Here is a 21,175-nt window from a genome sequence, read left to right on the forward strand (position 1 = left end):
AAAGGCAGTTTTCCTTCTTTTTCAGATTCCATGGTAAATTGGATGTTTGGGTGTTCAGCAGTTCCTCCTCACCATAGCTCCAGACTGTGAATATCCACAAATCGGAACCAAGTTGCAGGTTTCCTGGGTGCTATTTTCAGGGCTTGTTTCTCAAAATGTTCCATGTAAAAATTGGCTACATTTTGAGAGGATTTCAACAGGCAGTCTATCACAATGATTGTTGTTAATATCACCTTGCAGTTCCTGCACTGGTTTATATTGTTTATAGTATCCCTTGTCTCAGGAGGCTTTTCCTTTTTTTCCTCATTCTGCTTTGGGGAGGAGACTGTAAAGATTCAGAAAAGCGGGGTATAAAACCAACTCTTCTCTGTCTTCTTCAGCCTAAGAATCTGGAGACTGCTGACCATTTGAGCAGACAAAATTGACCTTGAGAGGCCAATGATCTCATCTGTAGGACAGCTTCATGTGTGACCCCCCCATAGGATTTTCAAGGCAGGACATGAGGTAATTTGCTGCATTACAAACCTGAGACTAAGGCCCTTTCTGCATGGGCCAAAATCACTGATTTCGGTCCGTTAAAACAGAGGTACCGCAAAATCTATGCAGCATCGCTCTCTCCTGCCCAAAACAGTGTTTTTTTAACAGCACTCCCCAAGCAAGGTTTTTGGAAAACACTGGCTTCCATCCATTTCTGAGCAAATGGCACTGGGTGGAAGCAGAAGTATTTCCTGTGCCAATCCTGGATGCCTCCTGCCACCTTTCATCATTTTGTGGAGGCCAGGGGACACCCCTCCTGGTCTCTGACCCCAGAGGTGTTGCTCTGGCCATGAGAACTTGTCCCCTGGCCTCCAGGAAGTGATGGAAGGTGGCAGGAGGTAGGAGGTGTTAGGGAGAGGTGCGACCCATGCAAGCAGTACTGGGGGAGGGGGGGGTGTACCAACATAAACTATGCTGATGCAACCCTGCTCAGCTGGCCTTGCAGAAATGGCCTAAGAGCTTCTAACCATCTGAGTAGACAATATTGACCTTGAGAAACCAATGATCTGGTTCATAAGACAGCTTCATGTGTGACCCTCCCCCAAATAGGGTTTTCAAGGCAGGAGATGGAGGAGGAGGAGGAGGAGAGGAGGAGTAGATGTTTGGATTTATATCCCCCTTTCTCTCCTGTAGGAGACTCAAAGGGGCTGACAATCTCCTTCCCTTCCCCCCTCACAACAAACACCCTGTGAGGTGGGTGGGGCTGAGAGAGCTCTGAGAAGCTGTGACTAGCCCAAAGTCACCCAGCTGGTGTGTGTGGGAGTGCACAGGCTAATCTGAATTCCCCAGATAAGCCTCCACAGCTCAGGCGGCAGAGCTGAGAATCAAACCTGGTTCCTCCAGATTAGATACACGAGCTCTTAACCTCCTATGCCACTGCTGCTCAGAGGTAGTTTGCCATCACCTGCCTCTACATTACAATCTTAGGCAAGATTTAATCCAGGAAAATGTAATGAGCTCTAGGGCCTAGATCTGATACTGTTGAATGTCAACTGGACTAGAAATCTGCTTTTTTAAAAGCAGAGAATGTACATCAAAATCCTTCGTGATTCTATTATACATTTTGTGCCTTTTGTTTTTGAGCTCCTGGTGGCACGGACACACCTCTGATGAACCATTTCATTGAATTTCATTTCAATCTTATGAACCATTTCATTGAATGGCAGTAGTTTCGATATCCTTCAAGGCATTATCTTTTGGCCCCGTTATTGAATGGATTTGACCTTCATCTGTTGACTGGAGGTTGAGCGGAATGGCCCGAGCCAGTTCCAAAGCCAACAGTCTCTGAGAGACCTGAGCGAGCGGATGTGCTTGGTGCCAGTTGGCTGCCTCTCCCCTGCCTTTGTGGCGAGGACCGTTTTGTACTTTCTGGCTCTGCTGATGGGTAGGGAACATTTTGAACTGACAGAGCCTTCCAACCTGGCTGACTCGCAGGCAGTGGCTCATGGCTGCAGATTGCAGTGAACAGGAAACCAAATGGTGGAATTAAAAGGGGGGATTTAAATGTTAAGCCGCTCAGCACAGCAGGAGGGAGGGAGGAAGGGCGGGAGGCAGAAAAAGAGGTGCATGCTTTATTCCGAGAGCCAATTGAGTCATAACAAAGAGGCATAATGGAACCATTCGTTCACGTTCTATTGTTGGATCGCATTAATTGCTTTAATTCATGCTCCAGACATAGCTGCTTGTATTCTTCAAGGCCTCTTCCGCACATGCAGCATAATGCACTAATCCACTTTCGATGCACTTTGCAACTGGGTTTTACTGTGCAAAATAGCAAAATCCACTTTGCAAACAATCATGAAAGTGCATTATTCTGCATGTGCGGAAGGGGCCTGAAGGATAGTGTTTGACTCAGGGGCAGCCTAGTCTTTGTCCAGCGTGGTGTAGTGGTTAAAAGCAGGTGGATCAGGTTTGATTCCCCACACATCCAACTGAGTGACAGAGGCTTATCTGGTGAACCAGATATGTTTCCATACTCCTACATTCCTGCTAGTCACAGTTCTTCGGAAATTTTTTGTTCTGTTCTTGCATCCTCCCATCTTTAGCAGCAGCGGCGTAGGAGGTTAAGAGCTCATGTATCTAATCTGGAGGAACCGGGTTTGATTCCCAGCTCTGCCACCTGAGCTGTGGAGGCTTATCTGGGGAATTCAGATTAGCCTGGGCACTCCCACACACGCCAGCTGGGTGACCTTGGGCTAGTCACAGCTTCTCAGAGCTCTCTCAGCCCCACCCACCTCACAGGGTGTTTGTTGTGAGGGGGGAAGGGCAAGGAGATTGTCAGCCCCTTTGAGTCTCCTGCAGGAGAGAAAGGGGGGATATAAATCCAAACTCTTCTTCTTCTTCTTCTTATATCCCACTTCCTAGAAACAGGATAAGTTTGAAAGCATTCTGACTTTTATGTAAATGTTGGTACATTTCCATGGATAAATGCAGAATCAATCAAAGTGCTTGGAGGGCGAAGAAGCACGGGCATGAAGTTGGTCATGTGATAGTGTCGCCACAGGTTTGGGGTACAGACCCAGAGGCAAATGAGCCAAACCGATAAAAGAATAAAATTAAAGAAATAATTTTATTCGCCAACAAGGGCTTCCGCTAGAATCAGGAGAATCACATGCAACTGAGCAAAACCAGGGGTTTATAAAGGGTACAAGCCAGAGTATATCAAAAGAAAAAGAAGACCAATTGGTTCAGATAGGATTACAACCATTCTGTCATAATTGTCAACAATATGCCAACATGCCAAGAGATAGTCAGGAGAGGGTCTTAATGTTCTAAAAGCATGCAGAGACTTAGCTTCGTTGTTTGACCTGATTCAGCATATTTCACACCATTGACATCCTGTTCTTCTGATGTTTCTACTTTCTTATCGGTATGTGCCTTTATGGCCCTGACTTGAATTGAACAATAGAAACTGACTATTGACACTCCTCTGGAGGATCTCAGAATCCTGGTGCCAGGAAAGGTTTGTTTCTAGGCAGAAGACAGGAGTTTCCCCTTTATAGATGCCTAGATTCTGGGGCATGATTTAGAACAAGAGGGGTCTTTTGATGACACTATGAATTCCATTAGGCTGAATGCTAGTATACCTCTTGTTTGGGGGATTATGGCTGCTGCTATCTGGGGGCCTGGCTGAAAGAGAAGGCCTGTGCCTACAATAGATTCACTGAGAACAAGCATGATATGGTGGTTATGTGTGGCAGACCATTTGATTCCTCCATATGGGTGATGAACTCTAATCTGATGAACCAGGTTTATTTCCTCATTCCTCCACATGAAGTGTTCTGGGTAACTTTGGGCAAGTCACAGTTCTCTCAGACTGTCAGCCCCACCTCCCTCACAAGGTGCCTAAAGGAAGAAAATCTGGATATAAAATCAACTGTTCTTTTTCTTCTTCTAAAAGATCAGGGAGGGAGCTGAAATAAGACAACAATCCTGTGGCAAATTAGAACATTCTGGAAGGGTAGATATTGAGGATTTTGCGAGATTTCCAAATTGTGCCTACCCCACCTCCATTCCTTCTAGCACCCCCCCCCCCCAGCATATTGGAACTATTTAAAACCAGTAGAAATGTAACAGATAAACAAACATGAAGGTTTAATCCCACCAAGGCGACATTTGTCTCTATCCTTCTTGTCAAGAAGCAGTTACTGGCCACCCACTGGAGGACCACTAGACCTGTTGCCTAGCAACAGCCTGGCTATACAGAAAGAACTGCTAACAGGCCACACAGAAAGAAGGATGAAGATAAAAGTGATCACCGTTTTTCACAGCAGTGTCCTCCTTCCAGTCCCTCCCTGACATGTGACGTCCCAATTTTTATTTCTCTCCCTGGAGTAAATTAAACCTGCAGTTCTGGATTTCCAATCAATTTCCTATTCTATGGCACTGATTCCTATTCTATGGCACTAATTACCAATACATCGGCATGGCACAGGGCACATATATGGATTGTTTTTTTAAAAACCCACACACATAATATGTCACATGATCCCAACAACTACTAAAAACCAGGGTGACATATGAAAAGATACACAATCATGAATATTTTCCTTATCTCACTTAAGACACCTGTAGTACAGCTTGTCAAGTGCCTTGAATTACCAGTCACTGTTGGATCTCGAGTCTAGATGGTCAGTATCCTACTGAGAAATTTCCTTTTCTTTGTAGCAGTGTAGTCAACGGTGTGGTGGTTAAGAGCGGGAGCACTGGGGAACCGGGTTTCATTCCCCACTCTGCCACTTGAGCTGTGGAGGCATTTTATCTGGTGAATCAGATTAGCTTGTGCACTCCAACTCATGCCATTTGGATGACCACAGTTAATCACAGTTCTATAGAGCTCTCTCAAAAATTTTACAGGGTTGCCACAAGTCAGCTGTAACTTGGTAAAAAAAATGAAATAGAATTGTATTACTACATATAATAGCGGACTGTTGTATTTATTTCAAATTCTGTGATCAGCCTTCAACATCAACCCAAGCAGCAGTCTATAAAATAAGCAGATAAACAAATTGAGCTTCACTCAGAGCTTAATTATGGTATAGGACAGTGATAGCTTTGTAGTTTCACTTAACTCCAATGGAAAAAAACCCACCCACATCCTTTGTTGTCTTCACGCCTGACCCGAGCTATGCCCAAACGGATTCTTTCTTGGTTGTCACAAAATATCACCCCACTGTTGCTGAACACATTGTCAGATTAAATCCTTTTAATCTCACAATGTATCTGGTTGCATTAAGCAGTCTATTAAACACTCACCTTTTATACACACATACAGAAAAGAAGCGTTATAGACTTAGCTTCAGAAACGGGTAAAGGCCAGGCAAATAAATACCCAGTTATGATGGAAGATGATGGAAGCAGCTTTGCCATGACTTTACAAAAAAGAAGGGTTTATTTATCTAGTACACAAAAATCTCCCCATTGTCCTCTGTGGAATATTGGAATGTGATTTTGACTGAATTATTGGTGGAATCTTGCCCCTTCTAAGTCATGTTAGCAGACTTGAGTGTGGGAGTTTTGGTTTCTTCCAGTTACTACAGAAGGTACTGTTGTCTACAGAAGGTACATTGTTGTTGTTTCTTCTGTTATTTCATTTTCATTATTTCCCACTGCTTTCAATGAGATACTTCCCTCCTGCCCTGCCCAGCATCTTGGTTCTGTACCTTCAATGTTTTCCATTCAAATTGAACAAACCCCATGAAACTCTATGAGAAAGATTCCAAGCTCTATGAGAAAGATTCCATGAAGTCTATGAGAAAGATTCCAAGCATACAGGAATGCAGGCAGTAGCATTTCATGAGCGATGGTGCGATAGCACAAGAAAGTAGCACAAAGATAGCACAAGACAGTAGCACAAGGAAGAGACAGGCAAGGCATTTGGAGGCACAAGGTAGGAATTTGAGCAGGCAGGCAGGCAGCACTGACGTAGATTTGCTTGAACTGCAATATAGTTTAGAGAGCAGCAAACAAGCAGGCATAGACTGAAAGGGAGGCATTTATACCAGCATGGCAGGCATTAGGATTTAAGGTCTCAGACCTTTAGCCAATAGACTGGATTCTAGCATTTATTGAAAGGCAACACCTAGCTTCAGAAAGTCAGTTCTGTCAGACCTGGTTTTGCTAGCCTTTTTTTTTTTTTTTACCTCCCAAGAAGACAGTTCCCCCCCTCCCACTGTTTTCCCTAAAGTAGATGTGTGAGAAATGAAGTTATTTATTTTTTAGTGGCTTAGGTTTTATGTAGATGGTGATGACAGATACAGCCACCTGGCTTTTTACCCCTGCAGGGTAACAGACACATCCTGTTTTCCCCTTGGACTAACCTGTCAGGGTCAGTCTGCTTATCTACAAATGTGTGAAGCCATAAAGATCAACAGAAAGGAAAGCTCCATTACATGTGCCACTGAAAGTATCCCTTCATCACCCAGATGCCATCTATGTCAATATAAATTGTTACAAAATCATAAAGCTAGGAATGCTCCTCAATCCCCAGGTGCAGTTTCTGACAGAAGGCCTATTCACACTTGTATGTAATCCTAGTGGCTACAGCTGGCAGAGTCTCTCTCTGCCCTCCTATTAAGTAACACAGCTGTCCCTTCTTCTGATCATGCCAGCTACCTTGTAAAAGTGAACCGGTAGAGGCAGAGAGATGCAAGACTGCAATTATGAAAGAAAGAAAACAAAGTAAAAGAAAGCCACCACTTTTCATTATACTACAGCAATGTTCTTCAACCTGTGGCCTTCTGGATGCTCATCGATTACAATTCCCATCAGCCCCTGCCAGCATGGCATCTGATGGGAATTGCAGTCCATGAACATCTGGTGAGCCATAGGTTGGAGACCCCTGTGCTTAGATGGGAAATTTGTTCACTTTTCATTTTAATTGTGATAGTTACCTTGCTGAGGCTGATAATAACTTCCTCAGCAGAATATAATCCTGTACAGTCCACCATCCAACGCAGCCATTTTCTCCAGGAGAACTGATCTGGATCGTCTGGAAAAGTTGCAATAGAGGGTGATTGACGAGCCATCTGGAATTTGAGAATTTTGAGCAACCATTTTGTGGAAGCACCCAGTCCCCATACGGGCAGGGGAAGATTAGTGGCCTTGATTTACACATCTTCTCTGCAGCCAAGTATATCACCACAGAGATTTCCAGTCTCAGAGCACCATTCCTCGTCAAGAACCAAAGCTAATAACAGCTTTCACATTTTAGCAGTAGGCTGCGTGTCACTCAAGTCCTTTCCTATATACTTGTCATACATCTTAGCAGTTCGCTGGATGTCTTATGCAAGTCGTTGGCTCTCTGTGAGACCCAGATCAGCAATAACATTGACAATATATTGACTTAATATATGGGATTATTAAGTTACGACACGTGGCATGCTTGGAACACTCAATGGGTGCTATCTATATGCCCTGGATGATTCATTTGTAACCAAGATTCTTTTTAAACGACATTTTTGCTGACCGGTTTTTTAATTATTATTATTATTAAGGACTTACACATCACGAGAGAACCGTTGTAAGCCCAACCAAACTGGAAAAGATTCAAAGAGCATCAAAAAATGAGTTACAGGTACTGAGGAGTGTGACTTACAATGAAAGATTAAAACAACTAAATATGCCAGACGGCAGGGAAATGTCTGAGGGCAGGGAGAGGATAAGCGTCTCTAAATATTTGAAACGTGAGATGTGCCAAGAAAGGAACAACGTTGTGAAGGGTGAGGGAAATAAGTAGCGAGGCAGCGGAAACAAGGAAGGTGGGGAGGGAACAAACCCCATTAAGTGGGGCAAGAGGTAAATGCAACCTGACAATGAAATAGACAGGAACAGTCTCTGGAGGAAGATGGGGAGAGCTGCCTTCACTGGAAAGCTGGAGGCAAGACTTGACATTATCCTTGACAGATCATATTACCATAAGCTCTGTTAACAAGGCAGGGCTTCATCAGGTAGTTGTACATCAAGCCATTCAGCAGCTCCTGTGGGGAGATTTCCTCCCCTGTGATTGGCCAATTGAGGACTACAAGTCTGGACCCATCGTGGCAGCCTCAAAGATTTTGTGCTTAGGTGGTTTTCAAAGTTGCCAGACAACGGCTTCTTGACATCTATGTGGCCCATTCCAGAGGCATCACTCACCTTCCAGTTCATGGTGCCCCAGGGTTTTCAAGGCAGGAGCTGTTCAGAAATGGCCTGCCTCTGCTTAGCAACCCTAGACTTCTTTGGTAAGTCTCTCAACCAAGTATTGACCAAGGGCTGACACAGCTTAGCTTCCAAGATCTGATGAGATCAGGATTGCCATTGTCTGCCTCTGCATAGCAACCTTGAATTTGCTTGGTGGTCTCCCAACCAAGTTCTGAACAGGGCTGATGCAGTCTAAGATCTAATAAGATCAAAATAGCTTGGGCTATCCAGGTCTCAGTACTCTGCTGCTAACTGCAAGCAAAATCCACACAATCAGTTGAGAAAAAGAAGAGAGAGGGAGCTGGGGATGTTTAATCTGGAGAAGCGTAGGTTGTGACATGATAGCCATGTTTAAATATTTAAAGGGATGTCAAAGGGATGTTTGACAGTGGAATTCACTTCTTCGGAAAGTCTGCTCAGGCATTTGCAATCTTAGATCAAGGAGGATCAAGATTGGTGGCCATAGATTGACTTCTCCATAAATCTGTCCAAGCCCCTTTTAAAGCTATTCTGGTTAGTGGCCATCACCACCACCTGTGGCAGCATATTCCAAACATCAATCATGCATTGCATTAAGAAATGTTTCCTTTTATTAGTCCTAATTCTTCCACCCTGCCCCCCCCCCGCCCCCCCAGCATTTTCAATGTATGCCCCATGGTTTTAGTATTCTGAGAAAGAGAAGTTGTTTCTGCACATACATGGAAACGCAGCTCTAGGCATGAATTGTGCTGGTGGAGGCTTGGGGACTGTTCGCATGCTATCATGCAAGCGGCCCCAACTTTCCCCACAGCTCCACTCGGAGCAGCCTCTCAGTCGGCCCCTCCACTGACATTGCTGTCCAACGTTGCTCTGGAAGGCTGCAGAGACCCGCCCACGCTGCCTTCCGACCCCTGGAGGTTGGAGGGCAGCGTGGGTGGGTCCCTGCAGCCCTCCAGAGTGATGCTGGACAGGAATGTCAGTGGAGGGGCCGACCGAGAGGCAACTCTGTGCAACTCTGTGCAACTCACAAATAGCAAACTCAGTAAGTTCTTTTGCTCAAGAAAGCTTCATTTATAAAGAAGCAAATAATAGAATCCGAGGAGGACCAGAGGGAGGAAAAGAGAATCAAGCACTAGAGCAAAACGAACACTTGGCACCCAGCTCGCTTGCCATTTAAACATTGCTGATAAAATACTGAAACATCAGATTTGTTCTGAGTTAGAAGCGGCAGAAAAGGTTTATGCTAGCATAAGAATCAGGGAAATGGATTTGCTAGTGAACAAAAAAATCCTTTTATAGCTTCAAATATTTACCGTTCAACCATTTGGCTTTGCAGGTGAAACAAAATCGCTCAGCTTTGGGGAAACAAAACCTTTTAATTTCACTCTTACATCCAATTTCTTGAATTGATAAAGCACGATGAGCAAATAAGAATGCCTAATTGGGCAGGCACATCTCTTGGATGCAGCCAAGAAAAACTTTTTAAACAATACTTCTCTACCCAATAGAAGTTTTAGAATGTTAGAGCAATAATTTATTGACCAAACCAGTTCAATGTTCTAATTAAATTAAGCAAATTGCCAGGCAGATGACTGCTCACCATCTCAACGTAACAGGTTGGATGTGGCCCAAAGCTTCTGCTTGCACTAAAGTTTTATGCAAACAGAAATCCCCAAAATGTTATGGTCCCTGCTTCCCTTAAATCATACATAGGCCCCTTCACATTTGCAGATATTGCACTTTCAATCCACTTTCACAATTGTTTGCAAGTGAATTTTGCTATTCTGCACAATAAAATCCCAGAGGATTGAATGAGCATTATTCTGCATGTGGAAGGGACCTTACTGTACCTCACTTGTGTCTGCTTACCTGAGATCTTGTGAATTAATTTTGCAGTGGATAATCAAACACAACTGGGCATGCTTAAATGTTTTGCGCTGCTGCTGAACCAGTCTTCAAACTACGAAACAGAAAGAAAAGCCGAATTGTCCCATCCTGAACTATCCTACATTGTTGTAAACATCCAATGGTTTTGAAGAATTCATCACAAGAAGATTCCCTTCTATGAAGAATCCTCCCATAGGCATTTTCAATCCATTTTCACAATTGTTTGCAAGTGGATTTTGCTGTAAAATTCATTGTACAAATGCAGCTGCAAAGTGCACTGAAAGTGCATTGAAAGTGCACTATTCTGCATGTGCAGAAGGGGCCATAGTAGAGAATCTCGAATTTCCACATGCTTTGTAGTGTGGCTTTTTTGGGGGGGCGGGGGGAGTAGTGTGCTTTTGGGATATATGTGTTTCTACTGAAATTATAATTTGATGTAGTAGCCAATTGTGTAGTTTGTTGTTGGGAATAATCGAGATCTTCTGTTTCTGGGCGTTATATAATATATGGAAGAAAGGGTTTGGTGTTAAACAAGATCTTATCCAAGGAGGTTTGCCCATTGCTGTAGGTATTTGCCAGCTCCTGTTATTGGTTTTATGGATGCTGATATTTGAAACATCATAATATATATAAAAAAGTAAAAGTTCACTAGGAGGTCATCTTCTAAGCAGAGGTTTGCAAAACCCAGAGGACGCAGACAGTCTAAAGGCAAAAGTAGCAAAGATTGACCTTTAACATGATTGGTGAATTCAACTGTAATTCTAGACCAATGAGAGGCTGTTGTGTGGGCGAGGAAAAGTATCCCATGTATGCTGTGCTGAGATCGAGATAGAGTCTCTCTGTGTGTAACTTTGTTATTGCTAAAGAATTCTGTATAGTATTAAAGTCTAGTCTAGTCTAGACGTGTGTAACCTTGCAACTGCTAAAGTAAAACCTTCCCATGGAAAGAACATCTTGTGTTGAGAGTATAATAATAATAATAATAATAATAATAATAATAATAATAATAATAATAAATAATAATAATAATAATAATAATAATAATAATAATAATAATAATAATAATAATAATAATAATAATAAACATCCTTTAATGGCATATATATAAATTATACAATGGAGATTAAAATTGGCTGGTAAAAAAGTTAAAAAAGAAACAAACACCATGAGAGCTGAAATATTAAGCCACTGAACTGGGATTGAGTCTGCTAAGCATTTGGGAACGTTCAGTGATGACAACACATAAGAATCTAGCAATTTGTTCGATGGTAATAGTTGAGTTGCTGTCTAACAAGAACAAAGTTTTGACAGCATCTGTAGTGTTGCCTAGAGCAGCTGTAGTGCTGCTCTAGGCAAAGTTTTGACAGCATCTGTAGTGTTGCCTAGAGCATATAGAGGGCAATATAATAGAACGTGATGGACGGTTTCTTCAAGACCAGGATTGCAGGTGCAAGATCTATCAGAGGATGGAAGATCGTGCTCTCTGTTGTATCGTCTGGTAGAAGGAAGAACATTGCATCTGGCTAAGGTGACAAGCCCAGCGTCATTTAGAAGTGGAAGCTCATGTAGAAGTAGATAGTTTAGCAGGAGTGGGGAAAATATGAGGCAAAATATGCAGATGGATTGGAGAGCAGGTTTTATTTTGCTTGTGCCATCAGTTTCTATGGTAAATAGTCCCTGCTCAAAGAGTCTTTCCCTTTATGAGACGGTATATCTCATTAGCTTAGTCATAAGAAGGAGAATCATCAAAGAGGACACAGCTAGGTCTTACCAACTTATTGGTTATATGAATCCACCACTTCTGTCGAGACCAAATAAGAGAGCTGGCGTTTGTGAGGTAAAGAAGAAGCTGAGCTGGCGGCGTCATTGAAAACAGATGCGTCGCCAGAGACCTCAAAAAAGTGCTGCACCAGGCTATGGTTTCCAACAGATGTTGGCCAGCTTCCAAACACAGAGGCTGCATAGGGTATGGAGCAAGGGGTTCCAAAGATCTTATACAGGAACCTAGATTGAATTCGCTCAGCTTCAGTGTTCCATACCTGAATCCACAATGGGCAGCCATAGAGGAGTTGTTGGCACACTTTAGAGTTGAAGATCTTTAAGGCAGCAGGGATGTATCTATGTCCCTTATTATGGAAGAAGCCAATTATGGCGTTGCATGAGCTTTTGCTCAACGCTATTGCTTTGTTCCTGTGGTGTGACCAATCAGCTTTGTGATGATAGTAGAGACCTAAATATTTGAATGTCGTCACTTGCTCCAAGAGATTGTTGTTAAGAGGCCATCGCAACAGGCAGCGCGAGTTGGAGAAAACTACAACTTTAGACTTTGAGTTGTTTATAGTTAGGTAGTTTTAAGTTGCAGTATTCTTGGCAGCGACTAAGAAGTCTGCGTAAGCCCACTTGAGTGCGTGAGAGCAAGAGAGTGTCATCAGCGTAGAGTAAGACAAATTTTTTTGAAGGCCCTAGGGATGGTGCATGGTCATCGGAAGCTGAGACTGTGGCAGGCAAATCGCTCACATAAAGGTTGAATAAGGTTGGGGCAAGTACACACCCTTGTTTCACCCCTTTGCTAGTACCAATTGAAGGGGTAAGCCCACCTTGTCGATTGAATTTAATTTTACAGGATGTGTTGGTATGCAACGCCTTGATTAAGGTTATCACTTCCTTCGACACCAAAAGACCACAACTTCCTCCAGAGGAGGTCTCTAGGGATGGAATCAAAAGCCCCCTTTAGATCTAGAAAGGCAGCAAAGAGTTTAGTATTTTTACAACGAGAGTATTTGGCTATCAAGGTGTTTAAAACCAGGCAGTGGTCTAGGGTAGATTTTCCAGCAGTGGTGTTGAGAGTATTATTTTTCAAGTGGGCTAGAAGGTTGCAGTTATTGCAGGAAGACTAAACATTCTTATCTTACCAGACTCTGCTTTAAACTCTGCTGATAGGGTATGCGCCCAGAGTTTGTCTACTCAAGAGTAAGAGAGAAGCAGTCCAAATTATGAGCTGTGTTGCAGCAGTTTGGAACAGAGCTGAAGATGGCTTTTGCAGCAGCAAGTATGAGCTGCTCAATGCAAGCAACTATATGTCTTGGGCTTGCACAATGCAGTACTACTTGATAGGAGAAAACATTGTGCAGACAACTCCAGCAGCTGATGATGTAGATGGTGAGAAGATGAGAAAGCCCGTGCATCAGTTCTAGCTGTGGAGAATTTTCAGCTCCTGTATGTTAGAGACTCTGTCAGTGCAAAAGAATCCTGAGAATCACTGAAGAAAATTTATTAGCAAGACACAGCTGGCTCCAAAATGCTTATAGCCAGACGATTGTTTAACTGCATCTTCTCACCTACAGCAAATGAGATTGTTCTTTGCTCAACTAGAAGACAGAGGAATGACTTTTCCTGAGTCACATTAAGCCTACATCATTTTATCCTCTCTGTAGTTTGCAGAGTATCAAAGGAGGACCTCTGTGACTGCAAATGCTAGAAAGTCAGCCACAAAAAAATTATCAAAAGGAAAGTAAAATAGGAAATTATCACAGAAAGGAAACCAGAGCCAATCCTGCTAACAGAAATCACTGGAGTTCTGCAACTCCAGAAACAACGCCTGTCAAAATCTGTTCAGTGAGAAGGTGTTTCTCCTGTGGATCCATAAATCACCTATCCAGGAATTGTCCTGATGCCAAAAGTAAGAAGGCGATACAAGGCCAAAGGGGCAGAAGGGGAACTACAAACTGCAAGAAAAATTGCTATGGTGGTGAACAAAGTTTCTGAGCAGCAACGGAGTTTCTGGTTACTGGACAGTGCCTGCACAGCACACTGTCAACAACAGAAGTCTACTCCAAGATGAGACTGCAGCACGTGAGTCTAGCAGATTTTGCCCAACCCTTCATGCCCCTCTTTATTGAAATATGGATTTCATATTATTATTCTTGCAATATGTACTGGCAGATGCCAACTCTCATGTTTGTGTGTGTGTAGCAGAAATCCACAAACTAAGCCCAAATTGGAAAAAAGGCCTGTTTGCAAGATTAGATCACTGAATGAATTGCTCCAATCAATAGAATCTGAAAGTCTCATGGACCATGGGCTTGAATCTTGATTACCACACCACGCTGAGATTCCTGCAACAAAGAGCCTAGGATACTCCCTGTTACAAGGTCTTACATTTCCTTTTCCTCTAGATATCTCCTTGACGATAGATCCTTTCCTAATGACACTCAGCCAAATTTTGAATACCTGGCCCCAAACTCTACATAAAGCCATTCAGAGCTACCTTGATCCAATCAAGAAACAATTGGTTCTACTATCCCAGGATTTAGATAGCAATAGATGAGCCACTATTTAGCTTAAGCCAGCAATCTCAGCATGGAAATCCCAAAAGATCCAGAAAAACGAAACTGAAACTTACTTGCTCCCACCCAACACTGTGCAAAGGTACTGTTCACCCCAGACTCAGTGCTCTTTACTGGCAAAACTTTTCTTGGTATAGTTGGTTTGAGACACGATATCATCCTCCACTTGCTGGCATAGGAATCCTTGCCTTTTAAAAAAAAGATAGTTTATTGAATATCCACATAGTCCCAAAGACCAAAACAAACACACACATACATACAACAAAACAAATTATACAATTGTCAAAAAGTTAATTAAAACATTACAGGTTTAGCTACAACATTTTTGGAAAGGTACGAGACTAAAGATGTGATTTCTATCGATTTTCCTATCTTCTCTATGTTTCTTCTATCATTTCTTCTATTATTAACATTATTCCATATAGAATTATATTAATCAAAAAGTCACAAATCCATCAAAAAAATTCTGGTTGTTGCAAACCATCTTTGCTGTTTTAAGTTAGTACATTTGAAGAATAAGAATTAGGGTTTCCCCATTGATATACATTTTTTTCTTAAGAAAAATAGCTATAGCTTATCTCTTAATATTGCTTTAAAAAGAAAACACTACCATTAGGGTAACTATGGGGGAGAATATTAATATTAATTCTTAATTATTTGTTTCTAATATATTAAACTATTTCTATCCCTTGTCAGATTCATATCCGTTCAAGGAGATCCAACTATTTCATTGTATTAATTTTTTCCCCAACATTCAAATTCTTAAATAAGGTTTCCATATTTCCTCAAACCTCTGGTTTGTCCTTCAACCTCCAGGTTAGTTTATCCAATGACATTATTTCTTGTAGTTTTTCTTCTCAGTTCACCATCATAGGAACTTCTTTCTTTTTCCATAGTCTGGCTATCACTAATCTAGCCGCAGTTGTCATGTAAAGAAATAAATTTTCATATTTTAAGATTTTTGCATCTTTGATCAGTCCCAACAAAAAAAGTTCTGGCTTCATTTTGATCTTAATTTTAAGTATTTCCCCCATTGCTTTAGCTATCTTATCCCAATTTTTAAATTTTTTTTATTACATTTCCACCACATGTGGATTAACGTCTCCTTTTTCCTACATTTCCAACATATTCCCTCTGTCTGGTTGTTTATTTTTGATAAACGTTCAGGTGTGTAATGCCACCTATTAAATATTTTTATGAAATTCTCCTTCAAATTCATTGAAAGAGTAAAATATTTCTTCTCCAAATATTTTCCCATTCCTAGAGAGAGAGATTTCTTCCTATGTCCCTGGCCCATTTGATCATCGCATCCTTCACCACTTCTTGTTCAGTTTTCAATTTGAATAGAAGTTTGTAAATTCTTTTAATTATTTTATGTTGCCTTTGGCAATAATATCGAATTCATTTGGATTTTTTTGAAACCCATAGTTTGCCAAATCTTTTTTATAGATCTCTGTTAATTGTTGATAAGTGAACCATTGGCAGTATGTATCTTTATTCAGAATTTCTTCTCATTCTTAACTTGACTTTATTATTTTCCCACTTCAATGTTTCTTTATACGTGGGCCAGTTCCCCTCTGTATGGTATTCCTTTATTTGGAATGATTCTGCTCATGAGACCCAATTTGGTCGATTATATATAATATTTTTATATTTTAATCAATTTTTCATCAAAATGTTCATATGATTTGTGAAATTCTTGGTTTTTTTTCCTTTTTGAGTGGGCCATAAGTATTTATGCCATCCCTCTAATAGGTCATAACCTTCAAGGTTTAGTATTTTTTTATTTTTTCTTCTTCAGCTGAACTTTGGTAACATATAGTCCCCATTGCTCCCCTTCCCAATCTATCATCCAAACCTATCTTTTCCTCCCTGCATATATTAGGAACTGTGTGTATGCTTCTCTATGTCTTACTGTATGATTGTTTGCTACATTTTGGTCTTCTTCGCATTTGTGGAACGTTTCAAAAGCCAATTCTGGTATAGCTGTATAAAAGATTCCACCTAGCCTGCCTCTCACACTGCCAAGCTTTCTTGGCAGGGGGACCAATGGGGGACCATTGCTACTTTAAAAATATATTGTAACTGTTAAGCTAGGTAACAAAGTGGATCAAAAACAGAGGTTTCAGTGCAAGGGACAGCATATGGATTGTTTGTTTCACAACCTGACTTCTGCCTACTGAGCGTGGGATAGGACTTTACCTCACTCTATCTCGATCTCACTCTATCTTGATCTCACTGCTATTGCTAAAGAGTTCTGTATAGTATTATAGTTAGTATAGACGTGTAACCTTGCAACTGCTAAAGTAACACCTTCCTATGGAAACCTTCCTAGTCTTTTCCAAATGTGCTAGAAGGTTGCAGTGCAAGAAGACTAAGCATTCTCATCTTACCAGAGTGACTCTGCTTTAAACTCTGCTGATAAAACTCTCCTTACCCACCTTGAGCAAAGCTCTTCTGAAGACCATCTTTAATTGGGTTTTTTTAAAACAATGCTTTCCTGGAATTAAGCACTATTGAACAGTCCTAAAATGGATTCTAAAGTAGACTTGTCAAGAATGGTGCTGCTAAAGGGAGTTAAAATTTAGATTAGTACAAATATCATTTCTTGCTTCAACCAACCCCTTTGATAATACTTCAGAGACAATCAATAGCAGTAGTCAGCAATTAATGCTTTAAAGTAGAGGGAGGAATTGTGGGTTGGCAGGGGTAGAATTGGGAGAGATCCTGCTTAGAAATTGCTCAATAACCTCTTGTTGAGTATGTCAGCACGCAGGTATATAGCACCTACATTTTTATGTAAGGCCGCCATTTTAAAAAAGGAATAAGCATGAGAGATATAAAGCAAGTGCCCAGGGACCATGTGACGGATAGTTCCTTCATTTCACAACTGATTTATGGTGGTTAAGAGCCGGTGGATTCTAATCTGGGGAACTGGGTTTTATTCCCCTCTTCTTTACATGAGAGTCTTATTTGGTGAACTGGATTTGTTTCCCCACTCCTATGCATGAAGCCTGCAAGTGACCTTGGGACAGCAACATTTCAATGAACTCTTTCAGTCCCACCTACAAGAGTGCAAGAGATGTTCAAGAGATGCCATTACTTGCCTCTGTAGAGCAACTCTGTACTTGGTCCCCCATAGACCTTTGGCCCAAATGTCCACCCAGACTGTCCACCCAGACTGACATCTGCTCTCCAGGGTCTCAGGAAGAGATCTTTCCCATCACCTACTAAGACTTCCACACTATTCTGCATTGGTGAGACCTCACCTGGAATATTGTGTCCAGTTTTGGGCACTCCAATTTAGAAAGTATATAGAAAAGCTGAAATAGGTCTAGAGGAGGGTGACTAAAATCACACAAGGTCTGGAACCCATGCCTTAAGAGGAAAGACTTAGAAAGTTGGGTATGCTTAATCCAGATTAAGAGAAGGTTGACATGACAGCCGTGTTTAAATATTTGAAAGGATATCATGTTGAAGAGGGAGCAAGCTTGTTTTCTGTTACTCCAGAGACTAGAATAAGGAGTAATGGATTCAAGGTACAGGAAAAGAGATTGCACCTAAACATTCGGAAGGACTTGCTGATGGTTAGGGCTATTCAACAAAATATGCTGCCTCAGAATGGGGTGGAGTCTCCTTTGGAGGTTTTTAAACAGCTATCTGTCAGGAGTGCTTTGATTGTGTATTTCTGCTAGGCAGGGGGTTGAACTGGATGACCCTTGTGGCCTCTTTCAATATGATTCTATTATTCCAGACCAGGGGTCTGCAAACTGTGGCTCTCCAGATGTTCCAGGGCTGATGGGAATTGTAGTCCATGAACATCTGACACCTAGGTCTCTATTGCTGGGCCTTTCCAGAGGGCTCCTGCAAATCTGTCATGACATCCACAGCTGAGAGAGTTCTTCCTTTCTTTTAAGAATGTGATTGAGCAAGGTCTGCTATTGGGCACAGGTAATTTACACCGGGGTACTTCAATTATTTCTTTGTACCACTCCTTAGCATTTGACACCATTCCACACAATCATCTTTCTCTCCAACAAATGCTAACCATGCCAGTAGCTCCTCAGAGGCTGGTTTGTAAAGACAGGGGAAGAAAGTTGGCATCCCATCTTCAACAGGTTCCCGGTCCCTTTTCTTCATCACTTACTAACGCTCATCTGGGCGTCGGGAATAATGAACGGAGCAAACGGGCAGAGATTTGCTAATCTGTCCCAACCACCGGAAGGGCAGGCTGGCCAGCCACTCACTCCCTTTCCTGTTTCCATTCTTAATTTTCCTTTTCAAGCGCTTGCTATAATTAAATGGCAAATGGCTGACGGCAACTAGAACAAGCCAGCTATAAATATTCAGGAGGCATCTTTTAAGGGAAGGGGGGGGTGGAAATACTCGTCAGGTTATTAAATGAAATTAAGCAATTTTGCACAAATGGAAGGGGGGAATTAAAAGATGGATTTGGAACATAACATTGCAACCAAAGCATCAGGATCAATTAACAAACAAAAAGAGGCTGTTATCTGGCTTCATCCTTATGTACACAAGTGCAGTAAAGAGATATTTTAGAAAGTGTGGGAGACGCAAACAGAACAGCTAGCTTGGCTAAGAATGACTTGCAACAGAGAAAGACCCACAGGGAACACAAAACTCTAATTAGAGAAATTGTCCATGCGTATGGTTATCTCCCCGTAACAATGAATGGAAATGAGGCCTTCCCCTTCCACATCGTGGGCCTGGAATAATTTACAACCAGATTGCATCTGATTGGGCCATTTACCAATCTCAGGAAGAAGGCGGAAGGGGGCTGGGTTCAAAGAGAAAAGAGGAAATTGAACCCCAAAATATTGGATAATGCCGCCAGGTTTTGCCAAAAATGAAATTCTTTTCTCTGGTTTAGAAGGTCCCAGTCAAAATATCAGAGGGATTTCTCAGGAAGCATATTGAGACTGGTGCTTTGGTACTGAATTCTGCAATCCTGGGAAGGAGCCAGAATCCTAAGAGCAGTACAAATTTGTGTTCAGAAATGTTAGTGATTTATTAAAGACATGGTCCAGGAAACCATCTCTCATAAACAGGGGCTGTATCTACAAATCATTGGCTATTTCACATGTCAATAACAAGTATGTGCAACTGGATTTTATTCTCCATACCAGGAAAAACCAGTTAGAATGTGTTTGCTATTACACAATGTGTAGATGTTAGATGAGGGAAATGGAAACAAATCATTAACAGGTACAGTTTTCAGTTCCCAAATCCCTGTTCAATTTGCTTCTGTCTTGGTCTGTCCAATATCTTGAAGTTGCACCTATCAGCTCATTCCAGTACGTAGTCTATCACAGTCCAATAGAGCTACACTTCTGTAGCTTCTTATTTAAAAAAAACAAAACCCAAACCTAAGAACAAAAAGCTTTTGTTCTTGGAAATAAGAAACTGAAATAAATCACAACTTCTGCACTTGCTACTCTGCATTTCTCCAAACGGCGTTACACTTTTAAGGGGGATAAGGGAGAGTTTCACTTCTGGTTTATTTGAAAGACGAATTGCCACGCAGGGAATAATGGGAATAACAATTGCTTGGTATGATTTTGCCCAGGATCAGCAGATTCTTTAATGTTCTGAGGGGAAGATCTTAAACGGCCCACCACACTCATTTGGATTTAGACTTCCTACTTGGAACATACAGGCCTACCCTAAAGAACAGGCCAAAATGAGAAACCCAACCTCAAGAAACTGACAAGCACAAAGTTGAGACGTTAACACTGCCACCCAATCTGGTCCAAATCCTGTTGATGAATTATATTCACTTCATTTATTGCCTGCAGTTCTCCCTGGGACTCAGTTGCAGCCATATACATATATTCAGCAGTATGGGGAAAAAGGATTGCAAAATTAGCACTAGATTCTGAAGGTGGGCTGACAACGGCCATTTCTGCATGGTCCAAATATCCTGGTTTGAGCAAGGGAAATATTACAGTCTGGCCCAGAGGTTTGCACAGTTCCCTGACCAAAGGGCGTTTGCCCTGTGATACCTTGGATATTCAAAAATTGTCAATTTGGCGATTCTTTTCAAAAAACCTGGGGTGAGCCTGCTACCGTGCAAACACCACGGGAGCAGAACCAGTAACTTCAACTTCAAAGACCTTTATTAGGCATCAAGAGAAAATACAGATAAAATTGTGCAGTAATATGATCCTGAGTTTGATGGGGTAAAACAACTGCTCATAATTCATACAGTACAAACTTCAAGAAAATAAGTAAATAAAAGGAAAGCCAGAAACTTATTTTACAATATCGAGCAGGAACTTGGCCACCATTTTCAACTGTCTGGGATCCTCATTGTTCAAGAGGCAGTTCAATTTGGAATATGGAGGGCACAAGTAAGTCGGTGTTGAAAAAAACAAGCTAGGTCTGAGATCTATGAATTTCGGGCAGACTAATAGAACATGCTCCAAAGATTCCTCAGAGGTTGAGCAATATGGACATGTACGCTTTTGCAGTGAGTATGCTTAAATCAGGAGAGAAGGTAAGAGGGAATGTGTTCTCCCAATCGAGCAAGAGGCTGGAGGCAAGGCAGCTGTCCTGCAGTTCCCGGGCATGATTTCAAAGTGAAGGGGGGGAAACAGGCTCCTTGCTTTGCTAACTAGGAGTTGATGTTCCTGGTTGAATAGCTGTTCCTTAATACGGTGGCGCAAAGCACTGGGGGGGAAGCACTGGGGGGGAGCTGGTCCCAAGAGAAACCCAGGGAGGAGATC

The sequence above is a fragment of the Sphaerodactylus townsendi genome, linkage group LG17 (assembly GCF_021028975.2).
Source record: "Sphaerodactylus townsendi isolate TG3544 linkage group LG17, MPM_Stown_v2.3, whole genome shotgun sequence".
NCBI lineage: Eukaryota > Metazoa > Chordata > Lepidosauria > Squamata > Sphaerodactylidae > Sphaerodactylus > Sphaerodactylus townsendi.